This window comes from Camelina sativa, chromosome 5, assembly GCF_030686135.1.
Source record: "Camelina sativa cultivar CO46 ecotype springtype chromosome 5, ASM3068613v1".
In the NCBI taxonomy this organism is placed as follows: domain Eukaryota; kingdom Viridiplantae; phylum Streptophyta; class Magnoliopsida; order Brassicales; family Brassicaceae; genus Camelina; species Camelina sativa.
In genome coordinates, this window is record NC_141884.1 from 30,988,676 (window position 1) to 31,012,199 (window position 23,524).

Below are 23,524 nucleotides of genomic sequence, written 5' to 3' on the forward strand. Positions count from 1 at the left end.
AAACTTAGAGAATGAATGGCTGAGATTATAACATGAAACGGGTCAAATTACCGGGTTAAATGACCCGCGTGTTTATCCGTTTTTCAGTAAGGGTTTAATGACAATTTTATCCTGCAGGAAAAATATTAAAATGGTCATAATTACAATGGTATTGTATTGTAAATTTTTACAAAACTAAGGTTTTTTTCAGGTAATGTTTTACGATTAATAGTAGGGATTTTAATGCTTTGTCCACAGCAAAAATCAGACATTTATTTTCCTGATCTTTCCTATTGTAATATTGAGATACAATGTAATATAATAAATTCATAAAGAATACTCGAAAATGTTAATTTTCTGGGTTCCGCACTTCTTTTTTATTATATTAGAGAAAAAGAAAGTTGACTTTAGATTTTTTTATTTTTTTATTTTTTTGTAGATTTTTAATTTTATATCTAATATAGAATAGAGAACGTTGAAGAAATTTACACGAAGGTTTGGCAGACGAGTTATGATATGTATGACAGAGAAAGTCAAATTCATTGACAAACTGGTTTCTTCAAATGATTAATATAAAATTTACGAATCCTTCTGTGTTTAATTTACGCTGACAAATTATAATGCAAGTTCAATCGCTAGCTCACTCAATATAATGATAGAGTTCTGTTTATTTATTTTTTTTTTTAATTTTGAAAATAAATATTAACAAAAAAGTTTTTAATTCATTTTATACGACTAAAGAGCAAGAAAAAAAGTTTGATGTATGTGATATTTATGTTTTGTCTTCTATAATTTTTTATGTTCATTTTCAACGGTTATACCAGTCTTCTTTTAATTCTCCAACATTCTCTATACATTATTCTTCCTAATATATAATTTACATTGCATTCACAAATTTCCTATTCCACTTATTCCCATTTGCCATCAGATAGCCATCAGTTTATATGATAAAACATAAATAAGTAATACTTTTAACAAAAAAGTCTTTCCAATACAAATCACGGTTTTGTTTTTCATATTATTGTAAATTTCAAAAAGTAAAAATCTTGCAGATTTAGGCAAACTCGAGATAACCAAAATGAGTTTAATAAAATTTTAGATGTACAACCTAGATTTACAGTATATATTTATTTTTAATGGTTAGTATTCACTTTCATATGTATAGTATGCAACATGAATTTCAAAACATATGTTGTAGTTTAGATATCGTCTCTTAAGTCTTAACTTAGATAAATCTCTAAACATCATATGTGATATGAGTCTTTTTACTTATAATTCCATGACTGGATTTGATGAATTGTTTTTTTTTTTTTATAAAAATATATTTTATTTAAAGCATGAGAGCAAATGTCTTACAGGACCAAAAGCCCAGATGTGGAAGCCCAAAATCCAAAGATATAAAATACAATAAAAACAATTACGAAACTAATAGTTAAAAAGGAACAGCATGTTGAACCAAATACAGTTGTAACTGAACCAGAAAATCGGTTGGGGAAATAGAACCACTCCAAACCACCGATTGTTGCCATCAATGATTGGTAGTTAATATCATTAAGGTTTTCACGTGATACACCTCAGAACCAGAGAACCAAAGGTGTATCAGATTCGATGATGTTTTGGTTTTTACTTTGTGTTAGCTCAAACAAACAATATAATTGAAATAAATCACGGGTGTGTATTGGCCTCATTCTCTAAAGTATATAAGTAACCCTGGGCATATTATTCGGACCCGAATCCTGAATCCAAATCCGACCCGAAGTAAATGGTTCAGTTCGAATATTGTATAAAACCCGATCGGGTTTAGTATCTCTGAGGTTTGGATATCCGATCGGGTTCGGGTAATATCCAAATCCGAACGCCCACCCAAACTAAATGTAAAAATACATTTAAAGGGATTTGAACCCAATATCTTAAACATTTAAGGGTACATCTTTAACCATTTTAACATCTTAGTTTTTCTGTCCTAATATGAAACGTTAATTCTACAATTTATAAAAAATAAAAATTAGCTTTTTTTTTGGTTCATGGTTTGTCTGAGTTCGGGTATACCCAAATTACCCGAATCCAAACGGGTAATATCCATACCCGACCTGATAGTATAAAAACCCGAATGGATTCTATATGTCTAAACCCAAAAACTCAAAAACCCAAAAACCCGAACCCAATCGGGTTTGGGAACTCGAATGCTCAGGACTAAATTATAACTCGCTTAATTAAGCAACATATTCTCAAACAAGTATCAATCAAGGTTTAAGACACATAGGGGTAAAACTGAAATTTTCTCTAAGCCAAAATGCCTATATCTGGGAGTATGGACAATAATCCTTATTTCAAAGATTTGGTCCAATAAAAGCCCAAATCAATAAATATCCCATGTATATACGCAACCTATAGGCTGAAACTGGTCCAACCTTCTAAAAATTTGCATTCGTTTTAAAGGAATACAATATTTAAATGTTTACTCTGTTTTAAAATATGACAGATATTCGAATATTGTGGATATATCTACGTTAAGTATGAATATATAGAAAGACCACCAAAAGTCATTTAACCACTATTGGTAATTTGTAAGAAAAAATGACATGAAAATACATGGTTGAAAGCAAAACACGTTTTTGAACATTAGCCAACACCACCAGCATCCACCATGATTGATATTTATTTTGTTAGTACCTCGTAACATCTTCCAGTGTTTCAGTCTTAATTATAGAACATGTTAACCCAATTTCATTCAGTAGCCATGTACTATTTATACTTGGCAATTTCGGAGACAAAAAGACTTATGTAACAAGATTCTTGTAACAGAATCTCAGAGACGACGAAGAACAAGAGAGAGACGTTGAGCTGAAGAGAGAGATTGAAAAATATTTTCGTATTCTCATTAATGAATTTCATGTACAAGTTGTATACTATATACAACATCTAAGAATATAGTTTAAGTTAATAATGACTTAACCTATACTCTAAACCATATAAACCGCATATAAACTATATAACCCAAGTATCAAATACACTTATACTCATGATAGACTCCCGCGAACCTTAGAATCTTGAACAGGTGAAGGATTGTAAAGGTTTGATAAAGACATCCGAGTAAGTAAAGAGTGAACCGGAATCCCGGTTTAGGGGATGTATTGATCGATGCAAAGTTGGTTTTCACGGACGAGTTTAAGTTAAACGTAGTGTTTTGGGGTTGGGAAAACCCTGGAATCTTATAAAAGCAGAAACTCGAGGGTTTCGCCGAGTTTGGCCATTTCTACGAAAAAGTAAAGAGAGTAAGTGTTCTTGAGTGTTCTTGGTGAGATTCTTGGAATTTGGTGGATTGTTCATGCGAGATCTGTAGCTGGGATCGTTGTAGGAGCTTCCTAGGAGTGTAGATCTTCGTGTTTAAGGTTCAGAATCTTCTTGGCAAAGGTGATCGCATGACCATGGCTTATCTAAGCTTGAGATTTCTCTGATCTGCTTGTTTATGTGTTTTATTGGCTCGTTAGAACGTTATTTGGGACTTTGTGAAGCTTTCTTGTGGCTTGGGATTGAGTTTTGATGGTTTAGGAATGGTGATCCGGTGAGACACTTCGGGGAAAAACGATGCTTGGCAGTTGCATCGGTCGATGCACTTTGGGTGTCAGTCGATGCAAATACGAGGACGGCGCGATTTGACCTAGGAGCATCGGTCGATGCCATGTGGAGGCGTCGGTTGATGCAACTAGGGTTTTTTGTGAAATGTCGAGCATGCGTCGGTCGATGCAGGCTAGTCTTGTATCGGTCGATGCAGACTAGTCTTGTATCGGTCAATGCAAGCTTGTGTCGGTCGATGCATCCCCTGTTGGTATCGGTCGATGCATCCTCTGTTGGTGTCGGTCGATGCATTGTTGGTGTCGGTCGATGCAGTTCCTGGTTTCTTTGTTGATTGTTGTTTGATGGTTAGAATATCTCAATTGCTTGTGTGTATAGCCCAGTAGATGGGAGGATTGCCTCACTGGATGTTTATAAAATACTCATGCATCTCAACTTGTGTTTGTGGTGCAGGTAAAGGCAAAGTGTGATCGTGGAATCAAGACAATGAAGAGGAGGATGTTCTAGTGACTCGCTTGGTTGCTTTCTGGCTTTTGTTAGGTTGCTAGAGTTGATAGGTTGCTAGAGTTGAGTACTAATGTGTTGTCTAGGATTGCTGGTTATTTGTTTTATGTTGATTGATTTTTTTAGACTATTTATTATGGAGTTAATATTAGTTTATTGGTTTAATGGTATTGATTATTATCCGCTGTTTGGTTTGGTTGTGGTGAGGTGACTAGTGGATATGAAACCACTAGTTTTAGAGTATTTATTATTATTAATTATTTATTAAAAAAAATAAACGGGTCCAGTCGTTTCAATATACACTAAAAGAGAACATGATACCTTAAAATATATATATGTAATATATTTTATTCAAAAGTCAAACAATACGTGTTCTTTCATCATACTATATTCATAACTATTATGTGTTGTAATATATACATACAACGTAAACAATTTTACATCTCTGCATGTATCGATTATTCATTCATCAAACATGATAATCGGATTTAACAAACAAAACAAAATTATTTGTATATCAAATATGAACAATAAATTAGATTTAATTCAAAATTATACATGTAGGCTCTGATACTACTGTTGGAATTTATACTGGTTTATAACTATTTATAAAATAGTCATAAATTCAATTGCCAAGATTCATGTAAGTATTGAAACAAATCTATGTCACTAGATTATGAATATATCTGGATAGTTCGCAGCGGAAAGATGAACTAAAATAAACCAAGGTTGTAAAACACTTCAAACATCGTACTTCTACTGGTATCCACACGCACATAAACTGGATTGAACGGGATGCTAGTGCCGTATAGAGATCAGATCTCAAACGTGACAAACACTTTGTCTCAGATTAGATTTCGGCGAGAATATCAGTCTTTCTCATAATCAAACGCAAAGCGTCATTATATATCGATCGACAATAAACCTAACTCGTTTAGCTTTTGATAATGGGCCAAGCCCAATTCTCCTACGTGCACATTAATATATATATGTAGATCGTATATAATATAGTATAAACATTTTATTCTAAGTGCACAAATATAAATATATGTATATCTTATATGACATATGTTATATTGTAATTAAACCCAATATTAATTCAATCTTCTTAGAATTCTGTAGGATCGCATAATATTAGTAATGAACTTCTAAAGTCATTAATTATAAGAAGTTTTTAGCAAAACGTTATAATCATCTAATATTATACGACTTTCGAATCTTGACTATAAAAAAATAAATACAAATGATTTCAGGACGTTCCCAATAATATGTTACTTCAGTGATATCCGTACAGTTTCTATAGTAGTCCAATGAGCTCAATTTCAATATTATTGTAGAGTTGACATAGATTTATTTCTTCCGAGGAATCTATTTGGTTAACATATTTCCATCCCAAAATGTTTTGGGAGTTTAAAAATTAAAACCCATAAAGAATAAAAACTAATGTTTTTGTTTATAATGAAGATTATGTTTTGTTGTTTTGGGTGAAAAATTGTTGTATTTGTATATTTAAATTTCAAAAAGAAAAAAAGATGAATACACAAGATTAGTGCAAAACTCCATTTTGAAAGTCTTTTACCTCTTATACGAGGCCAGTTTATCTTTTATAAATTAAGTTATGAGTCTTATGACTTCTATGAGTTTAATAGAATGAATTAGAGGCCTTGAGTTGATTTAATCAAACTAACTAACTATTAGAGATGCCACACTGTGTTGTAGTGTGTACACGCTAAAGCATTAGTAAAATAATAAACACTTTATATAATATTATTGGAACCTACATTATTCTTTTTTCCAAAAAATTTATGGATTAATAATTTCTTAATAAATAATAGATGACTTTAGTTTCTTATCAGCCAGATATTGCTATTCAAACTTACCTTCATTTGTTAACTATAGACTTGGCAATAAAAAATTACACGACATAGAAATACCCTTATCATTATTGAAAGGACGAAAATGACTTGTCTATGTATATATGTATATGGTACGTTAGGCTAGGTTGAGCCCCTTGGTGAGATGATTGTCTAACGAACCTGTTGATGCAGTTGTGGGAGCGGTTATCGGGAGTAGTCATGGATGCGTGGACATTCCGGAGTGGAATTATGAATGGACATGTATGACATTGCAATGTTATACTCGAACCACGAGAGGTACTTTTGGTTTAGAGATGTTTATAAACATTGTTGTTTGTTGCTCTTAAAGCGATGGTGTTTCCCTTGGATACCAATAGCTCGAGGCGCTGTGGGGCCTGAGAGAGGCATAGAGGATGTCGTTCCTCTAAGGGGATGAATAATTCTCCTAATACCGAGATTTCAAGGATTATGGTCCAAGAATGAGACGGTATTACTCAAAGACGGTGGTATGAGAGTGAGATCGGTATGACTCGAAGGTTGTGACCTAAGGGTGGATGAGTTGGGAGCAAGCAATGTCTAGACGTGAGTAGATGCATAACGATTGAATGTAAGCCTTGGGAGATTGATGGTTGTTTAATCTCGGGTTTTGGTTGTGCTGGCTGGTGGGGCTAGGGTTGTGATAATTGTTGCGGTCAGGATTGTGTGGCCGGTGGTGCTGGAGCTGGCTTAAGCCGGTAAGGGCATGAATGCCAGGTACATAATTTTACGAGAAGTCTTCGAGGTGGGATAAATTAATCGCTGCAACAATAGTTGTTAAAGTTCATTGGAGATGGACGGGGTTTCTAGGTTCAAGGATTTGGTAAGCTTACTCGGGGAAGTAGGTCAAGTGGCTTGAGTTGGCGGTTTGCAAAGCATTTGATGCGGTGAATCAGAATATGCAAACGTATGGTACTTGTATGTTTTACTACGCTCGTATTGATAATTTGCTATGGAGAATTGCCAGGCGGAAAAGCTATTTTGGAATAAGCAATCATGTGCAAGTTTTCCTAAGAGACAAGTTACTAGAGGTTCTTGGACGGGGAAAAGTTTTTGATATTCAGGTGATGGGTGAGTTGATGCCAGCATACCAGATGGATCAATCTAGTAAAGTTGTATGACGTTATATTGGTTATGGATTGGTTGCATCGGTTCAAAGTACATTTGGATTTTCATCGGGGTAGAGTAGTGTTTGAGCAGCCCGGAGGGAAGCGGTTGGTTTATCAAGGAGTGAAACCAACTTCGGGGAGTTTGGTTATCTCAGCTGTGCAGGCAGAGAAGATGATCAAGAAGGGTCGGAAGGAGTACCTGGCTACTATTTCTATGCCAGAGTTTGTAGGGCAGGTTGATGTAGGTGAGATCCTGTGGTTCGGGAGTTTGAGGACGTATTTTAGTCATTGCATAGGTTACCACCATCTCGGTCTGATCACTTGACGACTGAATTGGAGCAAGGGACGACACCTGTTTCTAAGACCCCCTACAGGATGACTCCAACAAAGATGGAGGAGCCTAAGAAGCAATTTGAGGATTTGTTAGACAAAGGATTCATTCGTCCTAGCACTTCAGCATGGGGAGCGCCGGTGTTGTTTGTTAAGAAGAAGGACAGGAATTTTTGCTTGTGCATAGACTATCGGGTCTGAACCGGATCGCTGTAAAAAACAAGTATCCTCTTCCGCAGATTGATGAGTTGTTTGATCAGTTGAGGGGTGCTACTTGGTTCTCTAAGATTGACTTGGCGTTAGGTTACCATTAGATTCCGATAGACGAGGTGGACGTCAGGAAGACGGATTTCAGTACGAGGTATGGACACTATGAGTTTGTGGTGATGCCCTTTGGTTTGATTAATTCGCCAGCTGCGTTTATGAGGTTGATGAATAATATGTTCCAGGAGTTTCTGGATGAGTTTGTCATCATCTTAATCGATGATATTATGGTGTAGTTTCTGGTAGATGGAGAGCAGTTCTGAAGAAGCTGCAAGATCATAAGTTGTTTGCTAAGCTGAGCTAGTGTAGTTTCTGGCATATGGAGATGGGTTTTCTTGGCCATGTGGTTTATGCAGTGGGAGTCTCTTTTGACCCAGAGAAGATACATGCTATCAGGGATTGGCCTACACTTAGTAATGCCACTGAGATCAGAAATTTTCTTGGATTGGCAGGATACTATAGGAAGTTTGTGAAGGATTTTGCGAGTATGGCACAGCCGATGACTAAGCTGACGGGGAAAGACGTTCCTTTAGTATGGTGACCGAAGTGTGAGGCTGCTTTTGCAAGCTTGAAGCAGATGTTGACGAGTACACCAGTATTGGCATTATCGGAGCAGGATAAGCCATACATGGTGTATACAGATGCTTCCAGAGTTGGTTTGGGGTGTGTGCTGATGTAGGAGGGGAAGGTTATTGCCTATGCTTCACGGTAGCTACCACCCCGGTAAAGCTAACTTGGTGGCAGAAGCTCTAAGCAGGAAGCGGGCGGCTTTTGCTCAGGAGCATGTTATAGAGTCCTTGGTGAGTGAGATTAGTACCTTGAGGTTGTGTGTTATTTCACAAGAGCCATTGGGTTTGGAGGCAGCTGATAGAGCGGATCTTCTGAGTAGAGTTTGGTTGGCTCTAGAGAGTGACGTGGGGATAGTGAATGCTTCTAAGGATGCAGATTCTGAGTATCAGGATGAAGAAGGATGTAGCTAGTTGGGTCGCGAAGTGCGATGTTTGCCCGCTACTGAAGGCTGAGCATCAGGTTATGGGCGGCTTGTTGTAGAGTTTGCCCATTCTAGAGTGGAAGTGGGACATGATCTTGATGGATTTCGTGGTAGGATTGCCAATATCTCGGACCTTTGATGCGATTTGGGTCATTATGGACCGGTTGACTAAGTCCGCACATTTTGTGGCTAACAAGAAGGCCGATGGAGCAGCGATCTTGGCTAAGAAAAATGTGAAGGAGATAGTCAGATTGCACTGGGTGCTGGCGATCATCATGTGTGATAGAGATTACAAGTTCACTTTAATGTTTCGGAGGGTTTTTTTAGGTAGAGATGGGCACTAATGTGCATATGAGTACATCCTACCATCCTCAGACAGATTGACAGTCAGAGAAGATGATTCAGACGTTGAAGGATTTGCTGAGGATGTATGTGTTGCACTGGAGTGGTCACTAGGCCAGATCATCTGAGCTTGGTAGAGTTTGCTTACAACAACAGCTACACGGCGAGTATCGAGATGGCTCCTTATGAGGCGTTGTACAGGAGGCCATGTCGTACACCGTTATGCTTGACTCATGTGGGGGATAGGAGCATATATGGTGCAAGTTTTGTTCATGAGACCTCAGAGAAGATTCAGGTTTTGAAGCTGAACATGAAGGAGGCTCAAGATGGACATAGGAGCTATGCTGATAAAAAGAGGAAGGATCTTGAGTTTCAGGTTGGTGATAGAGTGTACCTCAAGATGGATATGTTGCAAGGTCCGAACAGGTCATTGACAGAGAGTTGAGTCTGAGGTACATGGGTCCGTTCAGAGTGGTTGAGCGGATGGGACCGGTAACATATAGCCTGCAGTTGTCTGATGTTATGCGTGCGTTCCATACGGTCTTTCATGTGTCGATCCTGAGGAAGTGTCTTCACGAGGATCAGTTGTTGGCTTAGATTCCTGAGGATTTTCAGCCCAACATGACTCTGGAGGCGAGACCGGTGAGGGTTCTCGAGGGGAGAGTCAAAGAACTTCAGAAGAAGAAGGTTCCTTAGATGAGAGTCCTATGGGACTATAATGGTTCTGAGGAGCAGATTTGGGAGCCAGAGTTGAGGATGAAGACAAGGTTCAAGAAGTGGTTCGAGAAGCAGGTCGAGGCTTGAGCTTGCCTAGCCGTGGTCCCAGTAGTTGTGGTAAGTTGGTGGTGCGGTGTAGTCCACGGCTGGAGCAAAATAGAGTATTCCAACCCATCTCTCTAGATACTTGGTCGCTTAGGGGTGGTTGGTTGTGCGACTAAGTACCAAAATGAGGTGGTGCTCGGGATACGTGGTTTCGTGAAGCTTGTGCTAAAAGTGGGAAGTTTCCTGAAATGGAAGGTTCTATAACTCGAAAATTTCAAAAAATGGAAAGTTTTTGGGAGTTAGAATTTGTTCATTTTTAGTGGTTGTAGGCCTTGGTGGCAGACTTTAGAGTCAGACTATGGCCCTTGGGGCATGCTATTGAGACATTGTGTGGCCTTTGTGACAGGCTGTTTAGCCAATTGTGTGGTCTTCGTGACAATGTTTCGGGATGTGTGGTTTTTGTGACGGTCCTTCAGGATGTATGGTCTTTGTGATGGCCCTTCATGATGTATGGTCTTTGTGACGGTCCTTCGAGATGTATGGTCTTCATGACGGTCTTTCGAGATGTATGGTCTTTGTGACGGCCCTTCGGAATGTATGGTCTTCATGACGGTCCTTCTGGATATATGGTATTCGTGATGGTCCTTCAGGACGTGTGGTCTTCGTGACGGTCCTTTCGGATGTGTGGTTTTCGTGACAGTCCTTCGGGATGTTTGGCCTTGGTGGCGGTCCTTGTTAGGAAAATTGTTTGGCTTTCGTGGCGGTCTGATTAGACATTTGTTTGGTCTTTGTGGCGGTCGTGTGTAGGACATTTGTTGGCTTTAGAGCGGTCTTTGTGGAATTTTGATGATCCTTGTGTGGTCATGAGGTATTCTAGTGAGGGAATCTATGGTTGGTAGGACATTATGATGTTTTACGCGAGCTACGAGAGGGAGACATGGTTGGTCTAAGCATAGTTGGTCCTGAACGACTCTTTGGAGAGCTTTAGTTCTCCTAGTACTGTCATATTCTAAGACTTTATGGCTTGACAGTATGGCTGGTATATCGACTTTGGATGACGATCCGGGGGAACGCTGTTGGGTGGCAACCTGAGAGACAAATATTGGACTTTCCTTATATATTATGGCATGCAGGCTTAGGCCCGTTGAGAAGCCAATATTATGGTATGCAGGCTAGGGCCTAATGAGGAGGTAATAAAAACTCAAGGTTGAGGCCTATGAGTCGAGGAAAGCCCAAAAGTCGGAAGCAAATAATGCGTGGAACATGAGTCTATTGCCTGGAGGTAACCTTCGTAGATTGGTTGAAGGAAGTGCGGGTCGTGGAGACGGTTGCACAGGAGTCCTTGGCTGATGGTTGTTCAAGATTCAATGACAAATCTATATTGGTGTGGGAGAGTTGTAATGCCAGTAAACAAAAATCCCGGTTTGGGATGTGCATCTTTTGATGCAGGTTTCGCATCGGTCGATGAAAGGTCTGTTTTGGTGGGACGACTTAAGTGAAACGCTCGTTTGGTTGCGTTTTTGGGTTAAGGAAACCCTAGGATTCGAGTATAAAAGAATACTTTGACGTCTTTGGCCGAGTTTTGGTCATTCGTTATTCTGTAAAGAGTGAAAAACTTCTAAAAGTTCCTGAGAACGTTCTTGGTGAGTTCTAAGCCATTTTTGGAGAGATATGATGTAACGCCCACAAGCCAGAATCCCAGTTTAGGGGGTGCATCGATCGGTGCAGGTTGTGCATCAGTCCATGCAAGGTTTGGTTTAAGCAGAACAATTAAGGGAAACGTTCGTTTCTGTTGCGTTTTGTATTGGGAAACTTCAGGGCCGAGTATATAAGGTCGAGACTCGACGTCCTTGAGGGTTTTTGGCCGTTCTTAAGAGAGAGAAAAGGAGAGAAGGTTTACATTGAGTTTTGGGGAGATTTTGGTGCCATTCTTGAGAGATTCTTTTGTGGGATTGGACATCCGAGTTTGGAGAGTGTGTTGGGGCTTTTTCTGGTGTGTTTTCGTGCTTGTAGAGTCAGATCCGTCATTCTCAAGGTGAGTGCATGACCATAGCATATATGAGCATGAGATCTCCGAGGTTATGTGTTTTCTCTGTGATTTGGTGAATTGATACCTTGTTTATTGTGTTTTTCGTGGTTCCTATATCTTGATTAGATCTTTGTGATTTTCTTGGACGAACCACGGTGTTGGAGGATCATTCAGGGTCGATGACGGTGTCAGGAATTAACGCTAGGGATTTGAAGAATTGCATTGGTCGTTGCAAGTGGGCATCGGTCGATGCAAAGTGTTATGCACCAGTCGATGCAAGGCGTGCATCGGTCGATGTAAGGGAAGTTGCAACGGTCGATGCAAGGCGTGTGTCGGTAAATGCAGTCCTCAACCGAGGACTGTTATGTGTGCTTTGTAGTTTGGTTGATTATGCTTTATTTGTGATTGTTTTTTGTGCTTGGAGTTCTTTTTGCTTGTGTGTATAGCCCAGTAGGCGGGACGATTACATCACTAAGTATTTCTAGTAATACTTACTCTTCTCTTTTGTGTTGTGGTGCAGGTAAAGGCAAAGTGTAATCTTGGAATAGGGGCAATGAAGAGGAGGATGTTCTAGAGGTTTGAATGATTGTGGTCTAGGTTTTGTTAGGTTGCTAGAGTTGAATCATTTGAACATTGTAGGATGCTGGTGATTGCTTCATGACTTTGTTGGTCTTGGATTGCTAGGGATTCGATTGGATTATTTATTAACGAAATTATTTGTTGGATTATTTGGTATTGTTTACATTATCCGCGGATGTTGAGTGTTGCTAGGTTATTAGTGGGTATGGGACCACTAGAGATTTTAAAAAAAATGGGATAGGTTGTTTTATTTTGATATCAGAGCCCTTACGGTTCTAGCTTTAGGGTTCACTGTAGCTTTTGCTATTGATGTTTAGGATTGCATGCTAGAGTTGATTATGTGATTTGGTCAATTGTGTGTGTGGCATGGGGTCCTAGTACATCCTCTTTGAGCCTTCAATGAGATACCACAATAAGTTGTGTGTTTTATTTTGCGGTTTGTTTGTGTCCTTAACCTGTCTTTGGTAGTGCATATGGTTAGAGGTGGAGCTGTTGCTGCTAGTGGTCGTAGACGCGATCGTGATCGCAGTCATGGTCGTGGTAGGGGCAAAGGCCCAGTTGCTAGTGAGACTGTGGACTAGAGTGTGACAACTGAGGGCGTCAGCAAGTCGAAGGCATTTCAGGAGGGATCAGTGGGTGTGGCCGGTAGTGGTACCAATGGGGCCGTAAGAGCCGGTGAAGCCGGTGAGGGTGGTGTTGGTGCCGAGTTGGCCAGTGCTGCTGGGCTTCCAGGTGTGGGGGTTGCAGCAGATGGAGTCCCTGGTCGAGATGATTCCATTGTGGACTTGTTGACGCTGGTGCTAGAGCGGTTGGCGAGAGCTGTCCCGGTGCAGGCTCCAATGGTGCCCCCAGTTGTGGCGGAGGTGCAGCAGTCGAGGGATGCTGGAGCAGCAGGTGATTCCTAGTACGTTGGTATGCTGCGGGAGAAGGGAAGGATCGGTACGACGTTGTTCTTGGGCGATACCGACCCTACAATGGCTGATGCATGGAGGACGAGGCTGGAACGCATTTTCCAGTCTCTCATGTGTCTTGAGGAGTATCGGGTGGACATAGGGGTCCATCACTTGGCACAAGCCGCTCATGTGTGGAGGAGGTCGGTGACTGCCAGGAGAGTGCAGAGGGACATGACTTAGGTTGACTTCATGGAGGGGTTCAACCGCAAGTACTTCCCACGGAAGGCACCAGACCGGATGGGGGTTCAGTTCATGCAGCTGACACAGGGTTCTTGGTTGGTTCGTTAGCTGGATATGGAGTTTAGTCGGCTTCTTGTGTCCGGGGGCCAGGCCATGGCATTCGAGGAGTCGCAGGTCAGGAGGTTTCTGAGGGTGCTTTGGGACAACTTGCAGGTCCATTGCGGAGGGTAGAGTTACGCCTAGAGAGCAAAGTTGGTTCAGGCCGCAACCGAGATTGAGGAGTACATGAAGGCTCAAGTAGTGGCAGCAGGTCCATCGGTTTAGCTAAGGATAGTTCGGCATCAAGGAGGTTCTAGCAAGTGCGGCAAGCCTGCACCTGGAACCAAGAGAAAGTGGGATGCTACTCAGAGACCTAGTGGTACGAGATGCTACGGGTGCGATAGCATGAACCACAAAGTGTTCAACCGTCCGTAGAGGGTCTAGCAGCGAGCAGTGACGGAGCAGTGGACGGATACCCGAGTGTGCTACCATTGGAGGGAGACGGGGCATATCAAGCCTCGTTGTCCCAAGTTACAGGAGATGGCAGTAGCATCACTAGCAGAAGTGCAAGCTAGAGGACAGCCAGAAGTGCAGCTGGTGTGCAGCCGATGGGACGGATTGAGCCGAGGTCACGGGTGTACTCGACCGTGGAGACTGGTGGAACCAGTGCGGAAGCGATCACGGGTATAACGTCTGAGACTCAGACTTAGTAAATTAAGTAGTTTAGATTTTATGTTTTTGTCTGTGATAGAATGTTAGGGTTCTCAGCACATGAGGTTTGTGTAGGGACCTTAGTGGTGGACGTGTTTATGTCCCATGTCTAGTTTGATTATAGAGCAACTCATTGCTTCATTACCCAGGAGTGCGCCGAGAGCACCAGTATCAGAAGAGATCCCGGTGAGCGAGCGAGGGTTGTCAGAGTAGTGGGAGGAGTGTGGATATTCAGATCGCGGGGAAGGTGAGGCCAGCGGATTTGATTATCAGTCCCGTGGAGTCATATGATTTCATCTTGGAGATGGATTGGTTGCATCGTCACAAGGTACATCTGGACTGTTATCGGGGTAGAGTGATCTTTTTGCGTCCAGAAGAGAAGTTGGTTTTTGAGGGGGTGAGACCGACTTTGAGGAATCTCGTGATCTCTGTCGTGCAGGCCAGGAAGATGATCAAGAAGGGGCGCAAAGCCTATTTGGTTACCATTTCGATGCTGGAGACATTGGGGCAGTTTACGGTGGGAGGTATTCGCGTGGTAGGGGAGTTTGAGGATGTGTTTTAGTCGTTGCAGGGATTACTACCATCTCGGTCTGACCCCTTCACGATGAAACTGGAACCAGGGAAAACGCCGTTGTCTAAGGCACCTTATAGGATGGCTCCAACAGAGATGGCAGAGCTGAAGAATCAACTGAAAGATTTGTTGGGTAAGGGTTTCAATCATCCTAGTTGTTCACCATGGGGAGCACCGATGTTGTTTGTTAAGAAGAAGGACGCATGTTTTCGCTTGTGTACTGACTATGGGAGTCTAAACCGTGTCACTGTGAAGAACAATACCCTCTCCCGAGGATTGATGAGCTGTTGGATCAGTTGAGAGGTGCTACTTAGTTCTCCAAGATTGACTTGGCGTCGGGTTATCATCAGATCCTGATAATTGAGGTAGATGTGGGGAAGATGGCTTTGAGGATGAGATATGAGAATTATGAGTAAGTGGTGATGTCGTTTGTTTTGACGAACGCGCCAGTGGCGTTTATGAGATTGATGAACAATGTGTTTCAGGAGTTTCTCAACGTATCTGTCGTTATTTTCATCGACGATATCCTGGTATACTCAAAGAGTCCTGAGGAGCATGCGGTGCATCTGAGAGCAGTTCTAGAGAAGCTGCGAGAGCAGAAGTTGTTTGCTAAGCTGAGTAAGTGCAGTTTTTGGAAGCGGGAGATGGGATTCTTTGGTCACATTGTTTATGTAGAGGGAGTTTCAGTGGACCCATAAAAGATTCAGACCATTAGAGAGTGGCTAAGACCGCGGAGTGCCACTGAGATCATGAGTTTCCTGGGGTTGGCGGGATACTACAGGAGATTTGTTCCGGGTTTTGTTAGAATGGCACAGCCAATGACCAAACTTACGGGAAAGGATGTTTCATTTGTGTGGTCACCGGAGTGTTAGGCGAATTTTGCAAGCCTTAAGCAGATGCTGACTACCACGCCGATGGTTGCACTGCCAGAGCAGAATGAGCCTTATGTTGTGTATACAGATGACCATGGCTATCTGAACATGAGATCTCCAAGTTTCTGTATTTTCTTTGTGAGTAATCGATATGATGCATCGGTCGATGCAAGCAGTATGAACTTGTGATATGTCTATATTTTGCATCTCTTTAGCGTGTATTTGTAATGCATTTAGCTAGGACAACTAGTCATTTTGCATCATTTTAGAACCTCTTTTATACACTTTGCATTTTTAGGAAGTTTTTGCATCATCTTTGCATACATTGTGCATTTCGGAGTATTTCAGGTGTCTAAGAGACGTCGGACACGCAGACGATCGAGTCAAGCAATCGAGCCACTCTAAGCAGCACCAATCGAGCCACTCTCAGCTGCACCAATCCAGCCACTCTCAGCTGCACCAATCGAGCCACTCTCAGCTGCACCAATCGAGCCACTCTCAGTGGCACCAATCGAGTCACTCTCAGAAGCACCAATCGAGCCACTCTCAGCTGCACCAATCGAGCCACTCTCAGCTGCACCAATCGAGCCAATCTCAGCAGCACCAATCGAGCCACTCTCGAGTCACCACTCGAGTCACCACTCGAGTTGCCACTCGAGCCATCATTCGAGCCACCGGTCGAGGGATTCAGCTTTTGACGTCTTCATCAAAGTTGTGGATAATTGAGTCATCTTCCCAATGCCGTTTATTTCAAGTCAATCGGAGGCGTGGTTCAAGAGTTATCACCGTTTTAGTTAATACATATAAATTCAGCTCGAGTCGCATCACCTCCACTCGATCCAGCTCGAGTCGCATCACCTCCACTCGACCCACATCGAGTCGTATGACCTCGACTTGATCCGTTCCACTCGACCGTACCCTAGGGAGAGACAACATGCGGCTCGACCGCACATGTTTGGTTTCACACGCTTCAGGAGATTCCCGAACCGACGCTCTATCTTGTCGTTTTAAGTTTTAGGGATTCGCACGTTTTTACTATATATACATTTTGTTAAGTCTTGGTTTGCGGACATCTTATCTTTTATCTAGTATTGTTTCTTTTCCTTAAAGTTGACCTAGCCACCAAAAAACGTTCTCAGACTTGTAATCCGACCCCTTTTAGTTTATTCAGTATTTTTCATTTGATTTCTTCTACAAACTTGTTCATCTCATTATTATCTATCTTATTATGCTTGATTCAATGTTTTCTGGATTTGTATCTTTGGTGATGATATCCGGATCTGAGTAGTTCGTTAGTTCTTGAGGATGGGATAGATTAGGTGGAGGATCTTAGGATGTAGAGTGTTTAAGCTTTGATTGTATGATTCTTTTCTATACTAGAGTTAGAAATACTAGTTTCTCTCTGATCAATTGAGACTAGGTTCGAGACATTTCCACACCCAAAAGGTGTTTGATGAAATGTCTGACCAACTAGTGTCGGAGACTTACGTTCCTAGCCTAAGAGATTAGTTGTCTAGGATGTTTGTTGACGTGAATGAACTTGTTTGTCATGCCTGCTCGACCATGTTTCTCTAGCGAGAGCTAGGTATGGAAGTGGTTGAGTCTGAGTAGCTTTTGCCAAGAGATTGAATTAGCTAAGTTGTGATGCTCATTGTTTAGGGATGGTTTTCTTGTGGTATGTTAAACACTCTGTAGACTAGGATACTCCACCGACATCAATTACTCTCATCCTTAGGACTTTTATCTTTTTGATTGATATTACATTCCCGAGACTGTTTCGTTTGTTCATGCTTAGAATTATTTTTGGTTTCACTTATTCTTGTTCGCTTCTTGTCATATATTTTCGTTTCTGGTTCTGTGACTCATTTCCGTTTTGTATTTTGACCATTCTAGGATTGTCAGAAAAACACTCTTTTTGAATTGGTTTAACTTGTGACATCTTGATTGCTAGCAACATCCCATTTGGATTGACACCTTAAGTACTACAACTACATAAGATTAATTGAACCTACTAGGAGACACACAAATCCTAGTATCAATTTGGCACCGTTGCCATTTGGGATTCATTTTGCTACATTTAAGATTTCAAGTTTTGCAAGATTAAGTTCTTTTACACTTCTCATTCTGAGTACTGACTTGTTTGGGTTTTCTGCTTGTTTGTTTTGCATCTCAGGAACCTGTTGATTGCAACGTTGCATGCACACCAGATCAAGAGGACATCAGAATCTTCTTCATGTTATCGACGACATCAATCGGTTACAAAGACCACGAAAAGCTCGTACTTCCAACGATCATCCCGTACCAGTCACCATTGAACAACCGAATGGACCACATCCGGGACCGCAAAACATTGGTGCTGGGGATGCACGAACACTCATACTCAGCGTGCTGGAATCGTCCTTCCCGCCGTGCAGAACAACAACTTTAAAATCAAAGTGGTCTGATCTCCATGATCCAAGGAAACAAGTTCCACGGGTTGCCTATGGAGGATCCACTCTACCACCTGGACGAGTTCGACCATATGTGCAGTCTCACCAAGATCAATGGCGTGAGTGAGGATGGTTACAAGTTGCGCCTCTTCCCATTCTCCCTGGGAGACAAAGCTCATCAATGGGAGAAAAACCTTCCCAAGGGATTAATCACCACCTGGGATGGTTGCAAAAAAGCATTCTTGGCCAAGTTCTTCTCCAACTCCAGAACAGCACGTCTCAGGAATGAGATTTCTAGCTTTACTCAGAAGAGCTCAGAATCATTCTGTGAAGCCTAGGAGCGTTTCAAGGGTTACCACAGCCAGTGTTCATACCATGGTTTCAGCAACGAGTCACTGCTAAGCATTCTATACCGTGGTGTACTTCCAAAAATTCGCATGCTGCTTGACACTGCTTCTAACGGTAACTTCCTGAACAAAGACGTTGATGAAGGATGGCAACTGGTTGAGAATCTCTCCCAGTCTGACGGTAACTACAATGAAGACTATGACCGCACAGTTAGAAGTGACGCTGGGTCTGAGGAGAAGTACAAGTGGGAGCTTAATAATGTCAATGAGAAGCTTGACCGCCTCTTGCTAACTCAGCAGCAGACTGTCAACAAGTTCAACCTACTCAAGCTCCAGATCAAGAAATGAAGCACATGCTGCAACAACTTCTTCAAGGTCAAGCTAGTGGTTCTCTGATACTGCTAAGAAATTTGCTGAACTCAGTCAGCGGATGGAATGCTCTTACAATGATCTGAATGTCAAGTTTGAAGCTCTTAACTCCAAGATGAAGTACATGGAAGGCAATACTGTTTCTACTTCTACCCCAACAACTGGCCAACTACCCGGAAAAGCAGTTCAAAAACCCCAAGGACTATGCTACTATCCATGCCATCACCACCTATGTTGTAGATGTACGGCTCACTGAGGATACTGAGAGTTTAAATGGGGAGGATTTTCTTCAAGATGAAGTTCAGATAAAGGATCCTGTCGAGGTGCTCAAGGATCCAATTAAGTCAGCCAAGCAATCTGATCCTGAAGCTACTAAAGAATCCGCTGCTCCCAAGGATAAACCTGTGAGATTCATTCCTCCACTATACAAGCCACCTCTACCATTTCCAGTGAGGTTTAAGAAGCAGCTTACTGAGAAGTATAAAGCTCTGTTCGAAAAACAAGTCAAGGAGATTGAACTTAGGATGCCTTTGCTTGATGCATTTGCACTTGTGCCTCAATATCAAAAGTTTTTAACTGACTTGGTAACCGAAAAGACCAAAGAGAAGGAGGAGATAGCTAGAGGAGCTCAAGCTAAGGCTCTGGAAGATGAGAGGGTAGTGCATGACATAGGTGGGGTTATTCATGAATGCAAGGTTGTTATTCAGAAGATGATTATCCCAAAGAAGCTAGAGGACCCTGGTTCTTTCACCTTGCCTTGTTCTCTAGGTCCATTGGCATTCAAAAAGTGCCTATGTGACCTTGGTGCTTCAGTAAGCCTCATGCCACTCTCTGTAGCTCAGAGGCTAGGATTCAACGAATACAAGTCATGCAACCTCCGCTTAATATTGGCTGATAGGACTACTAGATTACCTCATGGTCTATTAGAGAACCTGCCCATCAAAATTGGACAAGCTGAGATTCCTACTGACTTTGTGGTGCTGGGAATGGAGCAGTCATTGATGTCAAGAAGGGGATGATTGATCTCAATCTGGGTAAAAACTTCAAGATGAAGTTTGATATCAAGGATTCTAGGAAGAAACCAACTATTGATGGACAGACCTTCGTGATTGAAGAGAAAGATCAGAAATCTGGGTTTGACATCTTTGAGGATGTGAATGAGGCAGAAACAGAGGTTTTGGTAACCAAAGAGAAAACTCAAAGTGTCACTCAACCATTCTCCAACTCGTGTGCAGTCGTTACCCTCCCTAAGCGTCGAGACTTACTTCCTAATCACCAACCGCAAGAGACAAGTCCTCCCACGCTTGACAGTTTGTCTGAACCCCAAACAACCAAGATTTTAAGGGATACAGTGACGGAGTTAACAGCCATGTTGGAGGAGATGAGAGGGCAAATCATGCAGCTCCAGGATAAAGTTAAAATTTCTTCTCCAAGAAAAGCAAGACAGAGGTTGGGGATAATGAAGAAGAGAAGTTTTTTTCTTATTGAACCTGGGTAGAATGCTAAAGAGTATATGGTTAGACAATATATTCTAGAGGGGTCTACAAAACCTCTCTATGACCCTCGCAAAGCATAAGAAATATGAAAAGTCAAGCATGAGACTTTAAACAAGCTCACTTGGGAGGAAGTCCCAAAGGTATCATTGTAAATATTTTTTAGGATCCTTGTGTTTTTGATTTTGGTTTTTAGTTTTATTGTGTTCAGGAATCTACAGAACGGAGTATGAGCAATACAAAAGGAAAAGTGAAAGTAGCAGTCAAAAGACCCAATCGACCAGGAAGCTTAACATGCGCGGAAATTGACTAGACCGTCAACTCATCTCACCCGTGACCTGTGCACTAGACCACCATCTTCACTTGTCATTCCAGTCTATCATCTCCTACTCGACCGGCGAGCTCAACACAAGTATCACTTCCGTTGCTACCGTTCACCACCACTCGAGTCGGCACCATGCGACTAGACCCATCTGGCGATCCCAGCTCGCTACACGACTCGACCGACGCAACTTGATCCTTTGTTCCGAAGTATCCCGCTCGAGTCAACTCTACTCACTCGACCAGGCTAACTCGAGTCGTCCATCTCCCACTCGACCGACAAGCTCATCACACGTCCCGTCATTGCTGCTGTTTGTCACCCACGACCAGTTATGACTTGATCCCTCCGAAGCTTTAGTCGCAGTCCCGGAGAATAAACACGCATCTGTCACCCTTCGACTCGACCCTCATTGTTACACCACACAAGCTGAACGACTCGACTACCAAATCATCCAACTCGCTCGAGTCGATGTGCGTACACTCGACCCACATTGACCTGCTCTCCACACGACCTGCACGAAGATCCACTCCTGTATCATCACGGTGTTGCGACTCGACCGGACCATCTAACCCAAGTCGACGACATGCATTACGACGAGCAGCTGATCACTTATCAGAACACGCAAGCAGTTGAGCAGCAAGTTGACCAATCAACTGAGACCACTCCCACGGACCCCGAACACGGTGAAGGGCAGAGCCAGTATTACGCACCAACTCCTTGGACGAGTTCCGACTCCTTCTTTTACTACTGAGGTACTCCTATATTTCCTTTGTACATACCATTTCATTCCTGCATTGTTCCTGTTGTGATTCTTAGATCCTCCTGCAAATTTTTCTTACACAGGGGACTGTGTAATTTAAGTTTGAGGGAGGGTTTGAGATGATGTATCTGATGTTGTGTCTTGTGATTCTTGTTTCAAATTTTTGCATCATATCATGTTTAAGTCTGCATTCATTTATTTGGATAGAAAAATCAAAAAAAAAATTTGAAAAAAAATTTCGAAAATTTCCATAAAAACAGAGTGTTCATGTAGTTTGCATTTGCATATTAGGATTGAGTCTAGTGTTGTTCATATAGGGTTGGTGCATTTAGCATAGAGGTTGATGATGATTGTAACATTGTTAGCATGTTGAATTCAATAGGATAGGATCAAGGCCCTTGTTATTAGTTCTTTGATGCATGTTGATTGAACTTGAAATTGTAAGATTGAAGCATGTTTTGAATTGATATCATCCCCTATCTACCTGAACCTAATCCTGACTTACAATTATCCTGTTATACATTGAAATTGAACTCATGGATACCACATACATACTTTGATTATCTTTCCCATTTTTACCACCCTTGTTAATCCAAGTAGTTGATTCCCATCTTTGGAACAGTTCCCCGCGCCCTTAACCAACCCTTCTTTCAAGCCAATTGTATTCTTAAGTGTCAGGCCTTTTTCTGAGTTGAGCTTGTTAGAAAGTGTTAGGTTCTAACCGACAAGAGTAGGATCCTGTGTAGTTCTAGTTCGCGTTATCCGGACTAGTAGGACTAGGTGAGAACTCGATTTTGGACATTGGGTATGGATTTGTGCAGAAAAGTGAAGAGTAAAAAGTAAGTAAAGGGGGGAAAGTCTTTAGGAGGGGGATGTGTTTTCAAAGTTTACAAGTCTAGTAAAAGATTTGGGTTGAGCAAAATAATGAGTTACTAGTTCTGGGCATAAAATGAAAAGATAAGACAAAGAAAAGAAGGCAAAATCTCTAAGATGTCTAGAGTCCTTAGAAGAAAAGAAAAAGAACCTTATTGATAATAAAGATTTCCCAATCCGCTAGAGTGATAAGAAGTGAACTCCTCCTAAGACCAAATCTAATGAATGAAAGAATGGGTTTGAGATGAAGTTTCTGATGAAGGGTAGAGATAGGACCAACTTTGGTTTGGAATGTTTTTTGGGTAGACAGGGCGCTGCTCTTGTATGTATCAGTTGGTTTCAACATTTTGCCTTCTCTTAAGCTCAACTCCTTTTCGTGAGAGAACCTTGTTCTGTATTGATAAAACAACTTGATGAGGAGACCATCTATGTCTCTAACCTTTAACCCTAGCCAAATGAGTTCAATGACATTGCTTAGCTTGATTCACGGTTCTCTGTTAATGAATGTTAAAGGGGATGATTGACAGGATTGCATTTGTAGATTTGAGATAAAGTTCCTTCACCATGCATCATAGAACTAAAAACAAGGACCTTGATTCTAACTACTCTATTCAGCATGTTTTAGGTTCTGAAACCCTATCTTCACACCTCTCTTCCATACTTTGTTCTTGATAGTTTGCTTGAGGGCAAGCAAAAAATAAGTTTGGGGGAGTTGATATGTCTATATCTCCTTAGCCTGTATTTTTCATGCATTTAGCTAGGACAACTAGTCGTTTTGCATCATTTTAGAACCTCTTTTATACACTTTACATTTTTAGGAAGTTTTTGCATCATCTTTGCATACATTGTGCATTTCGGAGTATTTCAGGTGTCTAGGAGACATCGGACACGCAGACGATCGAGCCAAGCAATTGAGCCACTCTCAGCAGCACCAATCGAGCCACTCTCAGCTGCACCAATCGAGCCACTCTCAGCTGCACCAATCGAGCCACTTTCATCGGCACCAATCGAGCCACTCTCAGCTGCACCAATCGAGCCAATCTCAGCTGTACCAATCGAGCCACTCCCAGCTGCACCAATCGAGCCACTCTCAGCGGCACCAATCGAGCCACTCTCGAGTCACCACTCGAGTCGCCACTCGAGCCATCATTCGAGCCACCGGTCGAGGGATTCAGATTTTAGCGTCTTCATCAAAGTTGTAGAGAATTGAGTCATCTTTCCAATGCCGTTTATTTCAAGTCAATCGGA

General features: G+C 41.7%; 1 non-coding gene across 1 annotated transcript; it reads right to left on the reverse strand.

Annotated features, from left to right (window-relative positions):
• Nucleotides 1–18,387: 18,387 nt before the first annotated feature.
• Nucleotides 18,388–18,494, reverse strand: LOC147944522 (small nucleolar RNA R71). Its single transcript, XR_015558731.1, has one exon. It is a non-coding gene; the product is annotated as a small nucleolar RNA R71 (small nucleolar RNA).
• Nucleotides 18,495–23,524: the final 5,030 nt, after the last annotated feature.